The 17,676-nt window shown below is 36.5% G+C and overlaps 1 protein-coding gene across 4 annotated transcripts in view; it reads left to right on the top strand.

Annotated features, from left to right (window-relative positions):
- The first annotated feature begins 7,530 nt into the window (after nucleotides 1–7,530).
- Nucleotides 7,531–17,676, top strand: part of LOC138322672 (uncharacterized) — a 44,561-nt gene continuing 34,415 nt past the window's right edge. For 2 of the 4 annotated variants that reach the window (XM_069266694.1, XM_069266695.1), the window contains exon 1: nucleotides 7,532–7,687. The gene's annotated coding sequence lies outside the window, so the exon portion shown is untranslated. Of the gene's footprint in view, nucleotides 7,688–10,416; nucleotides 10,459–17,676 lie in introns of those variants that run through there. The other 2 variants (XM_069266691.1, XM_069266693.1) reach the window with 2 other exon arrangements.

Genomic DNA, 17,676 nt, shown 5'->3' on the forward strand with positions numbered 1-17,676 from the left:
GTGTAACGTTAAATGTATTAATCCCCCTTATACTGAACAGTAGCAACACTTTTTACCATCGGAACAGAACCCAGAATCTTCCTCACATGGGCGTGCGCTAAACTAAAGCCTAAGGCCAAAACGTGCTTGCTTGCAAGGTCGAAAAATGCGACTAAAGATGATGGTCCTAATGGAGACTTTAGGAAGAATAGAATAGGCCTACGTTAGATAAAATAGAAAAGATAATATCCCAGATTTAGTCGTCTTTTGTGACAGCATCCAGCTGACACACTTAATTAATTAAATAAACTCTCCTCGGTGACTTAATTCAGTAACATTAAGCATGGGTCTAAACACCCAAACAATAGCAACAGAATCTGGTTTTTTTCTTTTTGAATCAGAGGTACTTAGTACTATGACATGAAAAAATCCCCAACAAAACATGTTTTCAACGGCATGTAGAGATGGCATATAACAATAAATCAAGAAGAACCACGGAGCATCATGGACTTTTTCGGACAGCAGTTAATAACAACGTTACTATCACATATTAAGAACCACAAGAAAAATTAATATTAGACTTGAGTGTGATAAAACTCCTGGGCAATTCGTCACGGGGCGAACGCTTCACTTAAGGTCAATAGTAAGGAAGTGTTGAGGAAGACATTTATAAAGAAAATTATTATTACTAAGATCTTATATTCAGACGCCTTCTGCTATATGCATTTTCATGAAACAGTAGGCACAATGCTTATATCAATTTAATTGCCTACTGTGATTATGAATTTAGTCGCCTACTGTGATCGTGCACTATAATGCTGATATCAATTAAGTCGCCTACCGCCTACTGCGTCATACATTAGGAACAACAGGTATAATGCTGATATAAATTTTGTCACCTACTGTGACCATGAATTCAGTCGCCTATTGTGCTGTGGAACAGCGGGTACATTTCATTTCAACAAATTTTATTGCAAATAATATGCAAATGGATTTGGCAACAGGCAAAGCCTATATTAGCCATCTCCAAACAAATCCGGTATAGTACAATTATCAACAAAATATTTTAACATTTAACATTACATTATGATTGAATATTATTATTAGTGTATCTCCCCAACCTATCATAGTAGAAAAATCTAAAAAAATCTTTTAGTTTCAGATATATATTCTGATATGCATTGCAATAAATATGTATTTTTTTCTTCATCACAATTGTCACAGCCATGCAGTAGAGTTTTTGCGTTAAAATGCGAGTGGGGGATATTAGAGTTATGTATTTTGGTTCTGAGTGATGATCTTTGTTCATTAAATAAAGGACATATGAAAAGATAGTGTTCGGCTGTTTCATTACCAAGGCCACAAGAACAAATTGGAGAATCTCTCAAATGATCGCGAAATAGGTCAAAATTTAGATTGCTAGAGGAATTTCTGAGCTGGCACAGAGTAATATTTATAATTCGAGAACCTTTGCTTATAAAGGTATTTGTTATATCAGGTTCCATTTTATTAATGTTAAAAAGGAGTGTTTTAAATTGTGCAACAGTATTAACATTCGATAAGTCAAAGTTTAAAGCGAAAGAATTAAATTCTCTAAAGGTACTTGGAAAAAAACTAGTATAGTAACTTGCAGTTCTGCACATAGGAATATTAAAATATCTTGTCATCCTTAGTGGATATCTCTCATTTTCAGGCTGATATAAAAATGGTTGTACAATTTCAATCAAATGCTGTGGAGCAAATCCACGGAGTATCTTAAACATAAGAATAAGTTTGTGTTTTTGACGCCGATCAGAAAGAGATTCCCAAGCTAGTTCTTTATAAAGTATATCATGGGAGGTACCTCTGCGCAATCCTGTTATAATCCTAGCGGCTTCTAAGTGGACAGACTCTAACAGAAGTTTACATTGTTCAGTACAGTTATCCCATAAAACATCAGCATATTCTAAAATAGGTAAAATATAACTTTTATAAATGTTTAAAAGAGTTTTACGTGACACTCTTTTTTTAATGTTTTTAAAATATTTATCCTTTTAAATGCTTTCTGGTATACATAATCTATGTGGTGAGTCCATTTACAGTCGTCAGAAAGTAGAACTCCTAAATGTCTATGTGTGCTAGCTGTATGAACCGTGTTATTGTCAAAGTATATATCGGGATGAATGACGTTTCGTTTCCTTGAAAATATTAATGATTCAGTTTTAGTGGGGTTAAACTTTATGTCCCATTTCAGAGCCCAGGTATTTATATTCGAAAGATTTTGTGAAAGTGTATGGGCAGCATAGATTTGGTTATTATCAATTACTTCACTAATCGAGGTGTCATCTGCAAACAATTTGCAATCACTAGTAACAATATTAGTTATGTCGTTAATATATAATAGAAATAAAAAAGGGCCTAAGACAGATCCCTGAGGGACTCCAGCGTTAACAGTTTTAAATGTAGAGAAAATGCCTTCAGTTAAAACACGTTGCTTCCTATCAGTAAGATAATTTCTAAACCACCCTAATAATTTCCCTTTAAACCATAAGATTCTAATTTAAATAATAGTCCATCATGCCACACTCTATCAAAGGCTTTACTTATATCACAGAAAACAGACCGGACTTCTTTTCCTTTGTCTAATGAGTTAGTGATATTATTGTATATCGAAAGAAGTTGGTTCACAGTTGAATCACCGGGAATGAAGCCGGACTGATGTTTGGTGATTACTTCACAGTCACGTAGGTAATTATAGAGATACTTAAAAAATACTTTTTCTATTATTTTACTGAAGCAAGAGGTGATAGATATGGGTCGATAGTTGGAAATATCATTTACATCACCTTTCCCTTTGTATATGGCATTAATGTTAGCAGCTTTCCATGGCAAGGGAATACAACCGGTTTCCATAGTTTTATTGCAGAGAAGGGTAAGAGGAATAGAAATAGAGGGTGTCAATAGTTTTATGAATTTTGGGACAATACCATCAGGTCCTGCAGGTTTCTTTTCATTAAGATTAGAAAGCTGATCTTTGATATCCTGTTCAGTAAATACAATATTGTCAATCTCAAAAGGAAACTCGGGAGGAGGGGGAAGAGGATCAAGATCATTAGAAGAAGTGGAGATTGAAGAGAAGTATGTATTTAGGTGTTCCGCTTTTTCAAAAGGATGTTGGAGAAAAGACTCATTGTGTTTTTAGAGGGGGGATAGACGTTTGCTTATTATCAATTTTTAACAAAGATTTAGCAATTTTCCACCATTTATCTGGAGACAAGCTATTATTATTTAACGATGATTCAAGTTTCATGAAATAATTTTGTTTTGTTTCTCTAATTAGGTTAATAGTTTCATTTCGAACTAATCTGTACCTTTCCCATTGAGTAGGTGAGTTTGAATTAATAGCTTTTTTGTGAATGCGGTTCCTCTGTCTAATTTTTAATCTAATTGTGTTTGTAAACCAAGGCTTATCATTCGGTCGCACTGTAACTATTTTTTGTGGTACATGGTCATTTATTTGTGTGTTAATTGTTTCAACAAGAATATTATTAAATTCGTTTACATCATTAATTTGTGAGATAGATATCCAGTCAATATTACTAATATTATCATTAATCCTATCAATGTCAGCACCATCATATTCATATATCGTTTTCTTATATGCAGTTTGTCTATATACTGAATATGATATACAGAAGTTAATAAGACAATGGTCACTGCAAATCGGAGCAAGAACATTTGTATCCCTTATAAGGTGATTGTTGTTAGATAGAACAATGTCAATAGAAGAAGAAGAAGTAGAAGTAATGCGAGTGGGTTCTTTAATAAAACTGTTTAGATTATGTTTTGTAAGTAATCGGCCTAGATGAGAGTGTGGCTGAAGGTTTGACATATCAACATTTATATCACCAGTTATAACTACATCATTATTATTATCATCAAAAACAATATTAAACATGTCATCTAATTTTCGCCAGTATTCTACATTAGATTCTGGTCTATATATACACCCTAGTAAGAACTTATGGCTATCTACTAAAACTTCTAACCAAATAATTTCAATATTGTTCGACTCCAAATCTCTTCTTCGTTTACAGATTAAAGTATCTCTTGTATATATAATAATGCCACCACCAAATCCTACCTGCCTATCCCTTCGACGAAAACTACTAAAATTGTCTAAAACAAGGTCAGAGTCCGGAACTGACGGGTCAAGATGTGTTTCAGTAAGACATATTATATCATTTTCAGTCAGCTCACTATCTATTATATCTAATTTATTTCTAAGTGATCTTACATTAACATGTGAAATTTGGAGAGTGCGCAGAGGACCGGGATTTTGTTCGATATCATTACACAATAATAGAAACTTTATAAGAAATAATTTGAATGCCAAATTTTTTCCAACAAAAGAAAAAATATGAATATAAAGTATATCAGAATAAAAGTGCTTGAATGTTAGATATGATTTGTATCTTCCATGCATATCATGTGCCCATAGCTTGATAGAAATTTTACAATCCATTAACCGGTATCAAGAAAATATGGCGCTATGTGGTACATGAAATACATGGAAGAAAAGGTATTGCAAAATAGACAGGTCATGGGGAGGAGATACACCATCAACAATATAACATAAACAAATATATACAAAACTAAGATTAACATGAGAAAGGTTTTTTTTTTACCTGTATGGGGTAGAGTTAAGATTTCATTTACATGTTGTTGTTTTTTTTTTCTTTTTCAAGGAGATAATGAATATACTTTCATCAAATTAGCGGTCTATATACTTATAGTAACCACATGGTTAGGTGGAGAACGAGATATTATTAATCCAAAATAAAATTTCGCGTGTCAGCGTTTGCCATCACAGTAACATTTCCTGCGCAATTAACAAAAAAAACCAGGCGATTCCATTTTGAGAAGGTAAGATAGCTTGTGTAATGCTAGCGTATAATTATATGAAACCGACCGTGACGGCATACCCATGTGTTTACTATAGATACATGAAAATACACTGTAATATTTGGAAGTCCAAACTATAATAGCCATGATTATGTTGTATATAACATTAGAGAAGTGAACATGCATGGTGAATAAATTTAAACATGATTTCAACAGATGATGCACTGTTGTGTAATGCATATGTACACAGAGGAATAATCAAAAGTGCAATTTCAAAACTATAATAATTGATTACAGAATCTACATTTGACTCATCAGTTTATAGCAGTTTAAAGTTGTGAAAAAATAATAATAAAAAACTAATAAAATAATCTTACAAAAGATACAGTTTTGATGCTACTATTGTGAATGAGTACGTGAAGGCGTGGACATACGTGTACCACACAGACACGTACAATCACAACAGTCCAACCGTGGACGCGACGACCCGCACGCGTACGTGACGACCCGTCATGTACTCACAGCTGAACGTATGGGGCAAAATGCTTGTCAACAAAATTTGCATATCTATATGAGTTGTTCCTGTGTACACATATGCAGAATAGTTATACTTTCCATTGTAAAAATCATAAGAAAGTATCATTTTTATAACCAAAAAATATATAAGATATCTATTATGATAAACATACTTGATCAAGTGAACTTAGTATCAGATATAGATATAGATGATATATATATATATAAAGTGGAATAATTGATCAAGAAGTTAGATTTCGATTTACAACTAGATTAACAGAAACATAATACAGAATACAGATAATTGGAACAATGGCACAAGAAATTACATTTCCTTTTATGATATGTATGGCTCTTTTAACAGATACAATACACTTTGCACATGTAGCTATATTTAAGGATTAACTTGAATAGATTTTTTATGTTATGGAGATATAACACAAAAATCTGAGTGTACTCTAAATAAACCGCGAAGCGGTTTATGATGAGAGTACACTCAGATTTTTGTGTTATATCTCCATAACATAAAAAATCTATTCAAATTAATCCTTATAATTCATATTACTAAAGATAATCTCTTCAACATTTAAAATTCATTTTGGGATTCTTTTGTCTATAAAATTATTACGCCGTCATCTCAGCCAATCAGAAGCGACGTTACAAACGGCGGCGCCATTTTTTCCTTTATGGGCTGATAAAGTAAATTTTTAAGCCAATGAAAATGCTCGTAACAAGCAAAATTGAATTATAGTTGCATACATAGATTTCCAATGAACCATTGAATTTACTTCTAATTATAAGTGTAGCTGCGTAATTACCAACTATTATCAATTACTAGGATTTTCTCACAAAAATAAAACAAAATTAGAAATACTGGCACTTTTGTGTTTAGCTATATACATTTATAACTTGTAAATTTTCTAAAACATATAATTTGAGACTATAAATCAAACATCACTAAACATTAATATCAAATTATGATAGTAGCATTCTTTAAGTTTAGATTATGGTAAAGAGTTTATTTGGATGCCGTGGCACGTTGATCGAGAGTCCTGGGCCCGGCCCGTCTTGGAGGGGGGTCGGGATAGCTATGCAGATCACGGAGAGAAGTGGCATGGGTCTTACGCTGCTGATTATCACGAATAACAATACGGCCATCAATTGTCCACGTACCAGATATGTGTTTGTTCTTTTTTAACCACAGGGCCTTGTTGTAAACATCCATCCGTTGTTTCGTCAGCGCTTCATTAATATAGAGGGCCGGGGGTTTAATAAAGTTAGGTGGTTGTTGATCAGCCTGATCACCTTTATTAGAATTAATGAGGTTGAATCTCGCCTCATAGACTGAAGCCCGGGTGCGATACGATATGAAACGGACAATAATGTCTCTGGGTCGGGTACAATGCTGATATAAATTTTGTCACCTACTGTGACCATGAATTCAGTCGCCTACTGCGATCATGAAATATGAACAACAGGTACATGTAAAATGTGATTAAGCGCGAAATTACACTTTAATTTCACGATTTATCTCCCTTTCTGCGCTTTTACAGTATACGCTGGATACATGTAACGACGATCGGGAGACTGTATTTCGCCATGTTTTATTTGCATACAGAGCTAGCACTTAAGGTCAACTAAGGTCGTTGAAACATTGATTGCAGCCACCAGATCAAAATGTTATAAAATCATAGCAAAAATACAGATGAAATATTGCCATCTCGCCGCTAGAATAATTCATCGCTTTTGTGGGTAAAATCTCAGAAATACAACATCTGATAAAATCCTTTGGAGATTCCATTTTGCTTTGAACAGTTGACCACCAAGAGTTTAAAAATATGACACTGAGTATGATATCAATAGAACTCGTAATGTTCGATTTAGAACTGTTAATATGATAGGTGATTACTTTGTATCTAATACTGGTTATAAACTCGCTCAGAGTTAATACATGTTTCCTAATTACAAAAAAGACACCTCGCTCAACTTTGATTTATTTTAGAGTTATATGGAACAAAAAAGTTTCGTTATTATATATCTGCAAAATATGATGGATGTACTTCTTATGCACGTGCATGCGCGCGCTAACACAGCACATACTTTCATCTGGCCTTAGAGAATGTCGCTTCCCCTACTGTACCGAAGCTTACGCTGCCGTGCCATAAATACGTATACACCTCGCGTGTTGTTGCTATCGTATCGCGCGCAGCCCTGGATACCGGAATGCTACACCTCCCTGTGCGCGTGACGTCGTTGGGCTGTTAGAGAGGTCTGCTCGCTCGTGTCTCGTGTTCGACTAGCTCTATAGGTAAGTCAGCATTTTTTCATTCGCTTGCGACTTCAAAAGTAACATTTGTATATTCATATATTTATACTGCAAATTTTGTATTTTTAAGAAAAAATGGTATCTTTTTCACCTTGTCAGCAATTATGATATCAATCGAATTAGGTGTCGTATTTTCAGTCATATATCATATCTTAAGACATGTATCAGATGAGTAGATACTAATACATGTACCGACACGCGTACATGCACGTGCATTATCAGAACATCTACCCATAAACCCATCATTAGAGGGTCAATAAGAAACATTATTGTTTTGATAATTTCTATAGATAGTCTATATGTATGGTTTCAAATTGATTAAGTTGAATTTTAATGTATTGTCTCATCAATTAATGACGCTGTATCGCACTTTGGTGATTAACTGTTTTATATTTTGTATGTTGGAGTTTGTTCTTATATTATAGGATTATTGTGATACACTAATGTCGTCACACTCTGGTCGTTTGAACCGGCTTATTTTAAATCATGACCACTAGCAAGTATCCCCAAGCTTTGGGAGATAATCGAAGTGACCACGTACTTTATGTGACACGTCCATGTATTAAGTCTTATTCATCTCTTCAATTACTTCACATGATTCAGTACATGTTCTACAATACAAAGGAAACAGTTGATGGCCGAAGTGGCCATGACCTTGGATTTAGACGTTGCTCGAGGCGGACATTAGCGATTAACATCAGTTCTAATTATGGCCTTGCCCTCTTAACACATTAGGCACCGGAAGGTCATAGTCAACTCTCAGTAGCAAAATGTTATCTAATTGCTTACAAGTATTTCGGAGTTATGTAATACGGGTGAGTGTTCTTGTCTAAAATTGATACTGTGTATATTGTTATGCAAGTCTTATCCAGATTTGTATCGGCTTTAATGATAACATAGTTGATATTGTGATGTTGCGTTCCCTGCACGCGCTAGTGATCAAATATTTGCCCCATATAGTGTATATAGACCAGATAAGTATCCACACGTGCATTCGATTACCCATCTAACCTTTGGCCACCTTCACCTCGTCATTTTTCTTACTGCAGTGCGCCATCAGTATACATGAGAATCTGGTCGTCATGACAACACCCGGTATTGTTTAGTTAGGTACATGTGTTCTGTCGGTTATTACTGTAGGGAGATGTATATTATGGTTCGCAATATTATCTATCATATCGGATTCCCATCGCAGGATTAGTAACAAATGGTCAGTATGATGGACTTACATAGGGCGAGTTATGTGAAGGACAAAGGTCTATAGGCAATGCAATACAAATTACCAAGTGTTGCGTTCGAGTGTCATGATGTTGTGATTAGATCATCATAGGCGAATCTAGAAGTTGTTGGTAACTCACTTTGGTAGAACTAAACTTAAAGATCATTTTGACATACAAGGTAGTTGTCTGGGGTGTGAGGGTAGGGGGTAGGTCGAGCTAGAAAGGTTTTTATGGGGGTCACCCGGATCGCAATATATGTGCTATTCCAATTTTCATTCGCAATAAAAACAACATTTTTAGGTACCTGGAATAACAAACAGCTGACCTTGAACCAAAGCTGGAAGATGATAATTTTAATTACCCTGGCTGTTAATAGGACGATAAACCTAATGAAACAAACAAACAAATTAATTCAAGGAATTCAGTATTCTATTTCATTATGCTATTCCATAAAATAGTTTTGTAATCAAATTACATGACAATCAAGTTGGTGTAAAGTCAGGTTAACATCTAATAATCTGCACGTGTGATGCGGTTTAATGTGGGATATGGAGAAATAATTTGTACATCGTTTTAAGTACCTGACAAACTGATGATGACGAGAGTTGTCCCCGCCCTATAGAACCAGACGAGTAGGATAGCACATATTGTGACCACTTGTTTCACCCAAATACACTTGAGTTTGAGTCCTGAGACGTGTGAAGTGGTGTTCTTAGTTTTCCATATTTTGAATATTTTACAAATGAGTGTGTGTGTCTGGTGTAAAGCGTAGATGTTTATATTTATGTTGTGTCCGAGTTGTCCCAGACAAAACCATCAGACGCTTGTCTGTTTTAATTGTTTGAAGCCTTATTGTGTGGATCTACATAACCCGGGTTTTATAAGTAGACTGTCTATGCCTTGCTCTAAGGTGTTCTCAATTCGAATAGACACCAAAAACAATGATGTTTAAAACCTTTTTGCTGAGTTTTTTGTTTATATCCGGCATGTCCGTTGAGAAGGCTAATACCTGTGGCGTAGCTGGTGACTATTATCTCCACTTTTACGTACGTATCCCAGGGTAAATCTGATGCATACTGAATACCACTTCAGTGTTGTATATTTGGGTTTACAATGACATATGTCTCTAAAACTGTCAATATATTTATGAATGATTGTCTTGACAGCCAATTCATCACTACAGACAAACGAAACTGGAGTAAAGAGTTTGTAGGGAATGAGAGAACGATTTGGATATGGAAACTGGAGTAAAGGTTTGGAGGGAAGGGACCAAATGAATGCGGTCGAGTTTTCTTTGTTGGCAATGGATTGTACCACTAATGTACATACAGAGCCCTTTCTTATGTCAATTGTGAAGGATTTCCTTTTGTCTTCTTCGCAATAATCCGGTGTATCGCCTTCCTCCCGTGTGATGTATGGGGCTCCCCTTGGTCCAATGCCCACTGTGCTGTATTTATGACGAATCGCTACACAATATAATTGTTTGTACAGAAAGAAAAAAAGAAACGGAAAAAGTACACGAGTTCCCCACTGGTAAGTAACAGTTTGTGCTGAACCCCATAAAGTTATAACGGGAATAATTATCTAACGTGTAAGTTATACATACAACAAGTGCTCCCCCACAAATTGACCCTCACCTCCATACCTAAGAATCGGCCACAGACATTAACTATGGGCTACATTTCTAGTTATCTGGATCATGAGCCGAAGTGTTTGTGTTTTTGTGGACTAATGAACTGTCTAGGCACAGTGAGTGTTTAGATATGATGGTTTCACACAATTACACGGGTCGGTCATGGTGCATTAAGTGAAATCAAAGCGAGTGTATCACTAAAGCATATCATATGTGGCAAACAACTCGTAATATCAACTGAATGCGTCGATCAGTCTCATCTTCCTGATCAGTTAAATTAATGGTAACATAACATGATATCAATCGGCTTTTCTCTTCCACCTGAAACCTACCACCGGGCATACCACCCAAACACAAGCCATGCATGTGTTCTAATTGTATCCTGCATTTTCACAAAGAGTTGTCGTACATTGCATTCAGTCGACAATCGAATTCAAGAACAATTTCACATTCAATGACGATCACTATATCCCATAGGTATCTTAAATGAAGGTAGGCAATCACACCTGTAATAATCATGTCCATATATGTGCTTTTCATATTTTAATGTAATCATACTTTTAAATTCTGTCTCCAACATTTATAAATTTAAACAATATTTACTCTGGATTGTTTTCCTTTCCTTTTCAATAAACGAGCACAAATAATTCTGATTAAATACGATTCTCAGCTCCCTGTGGTATTGACATTAAATTTAATGGCAATTTTACCTTAGTTACCCAGGTAATGTAAACCATCCCTCCCCCTCCCCATGAAAATATGTACCATAAACCACACCCCTTCCCCTCCCTAATTATGATAGATAATATGTCCCCTCCCACCATTAATATATGTATCCAGTCCCTCCCCCTTCCCATTAGGATAGCTAACCTGTTACAGTAGGACAACTGTGCTGTAATTTACATTACTGGGTCCGTACAGATAACACTGGTATGTTTAGGTACATTTGAACCGATAGGGATTCCCGCCGATTCAGAGTCGATAATACACCGAAACCATCGTTGCTTTCTGGTAAGATAGTTATTTTCAGACATGGATTTCTGTAGTTCGCCAGAAATCCTATTAAAGTATTTGTAATTCCTCATTCCTATAATTATCTGACTTTATATCTGTCTGTAGTCCGTCGTCCGACGTCACTCCATCAACTACTGTTCGAACGATAATTCTAATTCCGTAATAATATGATCTATTGAAGCTAAAAATGACATTTACATGAAGTTTATCTCGTAATAAATGTGTGATTTTATCTGACGTGAGAGTGTGCATTAGAACTTATCTCGCCATCAGTAAAGAATACTTGGTTTTATCGTATTAGATGAAAGATGTGCGCGATTCTATCTCGTCTGTGCTGATAAATCCCGCAAAACAAAACTCTACATGAACATGCTTTTATTGTTTTATATTACGGTTCTTCGGCATCAAGAGATGAAAATTATGATATCAACATATATACAAACTCCCTAACCAATGCGTAAGATGGCCACCAGCCACATGTATATGCATATAGTTGCCCATCTAGATTTCACTGCGAAGTTGTCTCCCCTTAATTTGAAATAAAGGATTTAAAATCTTAGGGATAACTTATATACAAAGGAAAGAGACATTGCTTATTTAAGTGAACTTAGTAAAATCTCAAGATTGAATATATTTTTTTTGAGAGTTGGAATGGAGCTCTATACGGTGGAACTCCATTCTGTGATCACTGAGGTTTATCGAGGAGATTAAAGACCTTGTGCATATTTCTACTTTAATTGTCTTTAAGTTTGTGGTATTAAAGTAGTACACCACTTTCTGTGTCGTGTTAATGCACTGTCTAACAAGGGACCCTTTGAATACTATATATATGAATGCCCTAACAACTGAGCTACAATCGGACCACATCAGAACTATAGCAAGACCACTCAGGAGTTACATATATTTTGTTTCATACATAGATAATCCCTGCATCATTACGTAATCACGTTCTAGCAATCACATTATCTGGCAATGTTCCATCTAATCTTTAAATTGGATGGGGGAGTTTAACAGGTTGGGCTGTTAATTCCATCTCTGTTTTATCTAATTGTCATATTTTCCTTCCTCATTTGTTTTATAGTGCCAAACTTTTATGTTATCCATCAGTTTTAAGTAACTTCAATATGTTTACTACAACTATGGCCATGTCTGTTACCAGGTAAACAGCTATCTGTTTATATTACAACATTCACATTCCCACTCGATACTTCAGCATCTCTATCAGCAGCCATCTTGATCTGCTGGCTTATATTTGTGTAACTCTTTGGCGTGTGGAGGCGATGTAATACCCAGCAGGTGGCGCTCGTTATCAATATGTCTACCTACCAGTCAATCTAGATAATACATCTATTGGTTATGTGTATGGTGCAGATAGCCAATCGACAAACTGTGATTGTTTTTATATTCAAGATGTTTACGCTCACCTCACAAAAATCGCGATGAAGGGATTACAATATCAGTTTGTTTCTTGAAAACTGTGTTTAAAATGGAGTTTTCGTCGGGAAATATAAGATATACTTGTAGAGTAACCAGATAGATGTTTCAAAAGTAAAATACACATAAAGTAACTGGTATAGGTCTATATTATACAGCTTATTTTTGAGGAATTTTAAATACAAACTGAAAGCAGAGATTATACTATCTAAATCTCTGCTCACAGCAACAACGTCAACGAACTTTATTTAAAAGTTCATTGATCAATGATTCTCTTTATATCGACAATAATGACAACAAAGCACAACAACTCCCGGACAAACATCCCTATGTTACGGCTGTAGTGAGCTTTAACGTGGGTGTATACTGGTAGTTTGTGGAGATGCAGAAAAAGCTATCACTTGTTAACAGGAGTCATTATTATTCTTTTATCATAAAAAGAAGCAAGCCTGTCTGGTATGTGTTTGATACTGTCGGGGCCCGAGATAATAATTAATGGATTTCACGTGCTCGTGGCCGAGAAGGGGAACGCCTTAGTAAGGGTACCTAAAGGGATTTCAACACATCCTTTTAACGTACACCGATATGATATACAAACAGGTATAGGGTACATTATTGCCCTACATCTACAGTTATATAGTTATCATCACTTATATTGAATATCAGGTTTTCTTTATCTTTTTGCAATAAGACTACGCACTGTTTTCGCCAACAATTTTCAAATTGTTTTGTTTGGTGTCATTTGTTTTAAATCAGTAGGAGAATCTTGCCTAAAAATGTAGTTGGACAGTTCTATACAAAACCTTGATATAAAGGCGGATGGGCAGTTCAATTGCTTAATGACAACTATAAAGTGATTTTACGCCTTTAGTCAACAGTCCGATGGTACAGTGTACGGTACAGTGTATATATATGTACTGTACATTCTAACCCACTAGCTGCGTTCTTCATCCCTTACTTATATAATACCACATCTAATGTACTCTATAATATGTACTCCTATACATCGTGCATAGCTCGTCACGGATTTAGCATCTGTAGATCGTCAGACGACGGATCATTGCCGATATATATCCGATATCGTTATCAGTCCATGATCAATGTTCATACACGAGGGCTATTCATATGGAACAGCTTTTGAAACTGATGTCTTGGACCGATAACGTCGATCAAGCCTGCTAATGAAAAGCAAACGGACGGACTAATAGATGGACTATCACTACAATTTTTATCCGGATTCTCAAAAGCAAAGCAACTTCACGGGATTTTTAGTCGCAATATAAAGTAAAAAAATGAACTTAAAAAGTTCGTAAAGACGGCAAAATAAGTCCAGTGCTTTAGAAATACCGAAGTTAATCGAATTGCGATTGAACTCAAAAAGATTGGAATGCACTGTAATTAAATGCTCAGACTACTTGTATTTTGTTAAGCTTAACGGTAAGGTGGTTTACATTGTGTGAACGGTGAGGTATACCTATCTGTACCGTCAGCCATATAAATGCTTCTCCTGATGTTTACAGCTGGAAGAAAGGGTTCAAAGCCAGGCCACTCGTGCTTTACAGACTTTATATATATCTCTAACTTTAGTCTCTGTATGTTGTGTATCGATAAAACGATGGGGATAATTCCTAACGCTATGTCAGGCACTGCTAGGACATATATTGATGGCGTATTACTTTACGTACGAAAGTAAACATGTTCCGTACACCATCAATAACGCGATGGGATTGTAGATGTTCATATCCATAATGTTCCGTAAACCATCACTAACGCGACGGGATTGTAGATGTTCATATCCATAGTGTTCCGTACACCATCACTAACGCGATGGGATTGTAGATGTTCATATCCATAATGTTCCGTACACCATCACTAACGCGATGGGATTGTATGTTCACCATGTTCCGTACACCATCACTAACGCGATAATGTAGATAGTTCATATCCGTTCCGTACAACCATCACTAACGTGGTGGGATTGTAGATGTTCATATCCATAATGTTCCGTACACCATCACTAACGCGATGGGATTGTAGATGTTCATATCCATAATGTTCCGTACACCATCACTAACGCGATGGGATTGTAGATGTTCATATCCATAATGTTCCGTACACCATCACTAACGTGGTGGGATTGTAGATGTTCATATCCATAATGTTCCGTACACCATCACTAACGCGATGGGATTGTAGATGTTCATATCCATAATGTTCCGTACACCATCACTAACGTGGTGGGATTGTAGATGTTCATATCCATAATGTTCCGTACACCATCACTAACGCGATGGGATTGTAGATGTTCATATCCATAATGTTCCGTACACCATCACTAACGCGACGGGATTGTAGATGTTCATATCCATAATGTTCCATACACCATCACTAACGCGATGGGATTGTAGATGTTCATATCCATAATGTTCCGTACACTATCACTAACGCGATGGGATTGTAGATGTTCATATCCATAATGTTCCGTACACCATCACTAACGCGATGGGATTGTAGATGTTCATATCCATAATGTTCCGTACACCATCACTAACGCGATGGGATTGTAGATGTTCATATCCATAATGTTCCGTACACCATCACTAACGCGATGGGATTGTAGATGTTCATATCCATAATGTTCCGTACACCATCACTAACGCGACGGGATTGTAGATGTTCATATCCATAATGTTCCGTACACCATCACTAACGCGATGGGATTGTAGATGTTCATATCCATAATGTTCCGTACACCATCACTAACGCGACGGGATTGTAGATATTCATCCACAATGTTCCGTACACCATCACTTAACGCGATGGGATTGTAGATGTTCATATCCATAATGTTCCGTACACCATCACTAACGCGATGGGATTGTAGATGTTCATATCCATAATGTTCCGTACACCATCACTAACGCGATGGGATTGTAGATGTTCATATCCATAATGTTCCGTACACCATCACTAACGCGATGGGATTGTAGATGTTCATATCCATAATGTTCCGTACACCATCACTAACGCGATGGGATTGTAGATGTTCATATCCATAATGTTCCGTACACCATCACTAACGCGATGGGATTGTAGATGTTCATATCCATAATGTTCCGTACACCATCACTAACGCGATGGGATTGTAGATGTTCATATCCATAATGTTCCGTACACCATCACTAACGCGATGGGATTGTAGATGTTCATATCCATAATGTTCCGTACACCATCACTAACGCGATGGGATTGTAGATGTTCATATCCATAATGTTCCGTACACCATCACTAACGCGACGGGATTGTAGATGTTCATATCCATAATGTTCCGTACACCATCACTAACGCGATGGGATTGTAGATGTTCATATCCATAATGTTCCGTACACCATCACTAACGCGATGGGATTGTAGATGTTCATATCCATAATGTTCCGTACACCATCACTAACGCGATGGGATTGTAGATGTTCATATCCATAATGTTCCGTACACCATCACTTAACGCGATGGGATTGTAGATGTTCATATCCATAATGTTCCGTACACCATCAATAACGCGATGGAATTGTAGATGTTCATATCCATAATGTTCCGTACACCATCACTTAACGCGATGGGATTGTAGATGTTCATATCCATAATGTTCCGTACACCATCACTAACGCGATGGGATTGTAGATGTTCATATCCATAATGTTCCGTACACCATCACTAACGCGATGGGATTGTAGATGTTCATATCCATAATGTTCCGTACACCATCACTAACGCGATGGGATTGTAGATGTTCATATCCATAATGTTCCGTACACCATCACTAACGCGATGGGATTGTAGATGTTCATATCCATAATGTTCCGTACACCATCACTAACGCGATGGGATTGTAGATGTTCATATCCATAATGTTCCGTACACCATCACTTAACGCGATGGGATTGTAGATGTTCATATCCATAATGTTCCGTACACCATCACTAACGCGATGGGATTGTAGATGTTCATATCCATAATGTTCCGTACACCATCACTAACGCGATGGGATTGTAGATGTTCATATCCATAATGTTCCGTACACCATCACTAACGCGACGGGATTGTAGATGTTCATATCCATAATGTTCCGTACACCATCACTAACGCGATGGGATTGTAGATGTTCATATCCATAATGTTCCGTACACCATCACTAACGCGACGGGATTGTAGATGTTCATATCCATAATGTTCCGTACACCATCACTTAACGCGATGGGATTGTAGATGTTCATATCCATAATGTTCCGTACACCATCACTTAACGCGATGGGATTGTAGATGTTCATATCCATAATGTTCCGTACACCATCACTAACGCGATGGGATTGTAGATGTTCTATCATAATGTTCCGTACACCATCATCGGATTGTAGATGTTCATATCCATAATGTTCCGTACACCATCACTAACGCGATGGGATTGTAGATGTTCATATCCATAATGTTCCGTACACCATCACTAACGCGATGGGATTGTAGATGTTCATATCCATAATGTTCCGTACACCATCACTAACGCGACGGGATTGTAGATGTTCATATCCATAATGTTCCGTACACCATCACTAACGCGATGGGATTGTAGATGTTCATATCCATAATGTTCCGTACACCATCACTAACGCGAC

The sequence above is a fragment of the Argopecten irradians genome, chromosome 5, assembly GCF_041381155.1.
Source record: "Argopecten irradians isolate NY chromosome 5, Ai_NY, whole genome shotgun sequence".
NCBI classification, from domain to species: Eukaryota; Metazoa; Mollusca; class Bivalvia; order Pectinida; family Pectinidae; genus Argopecten; species Argopecten irradians.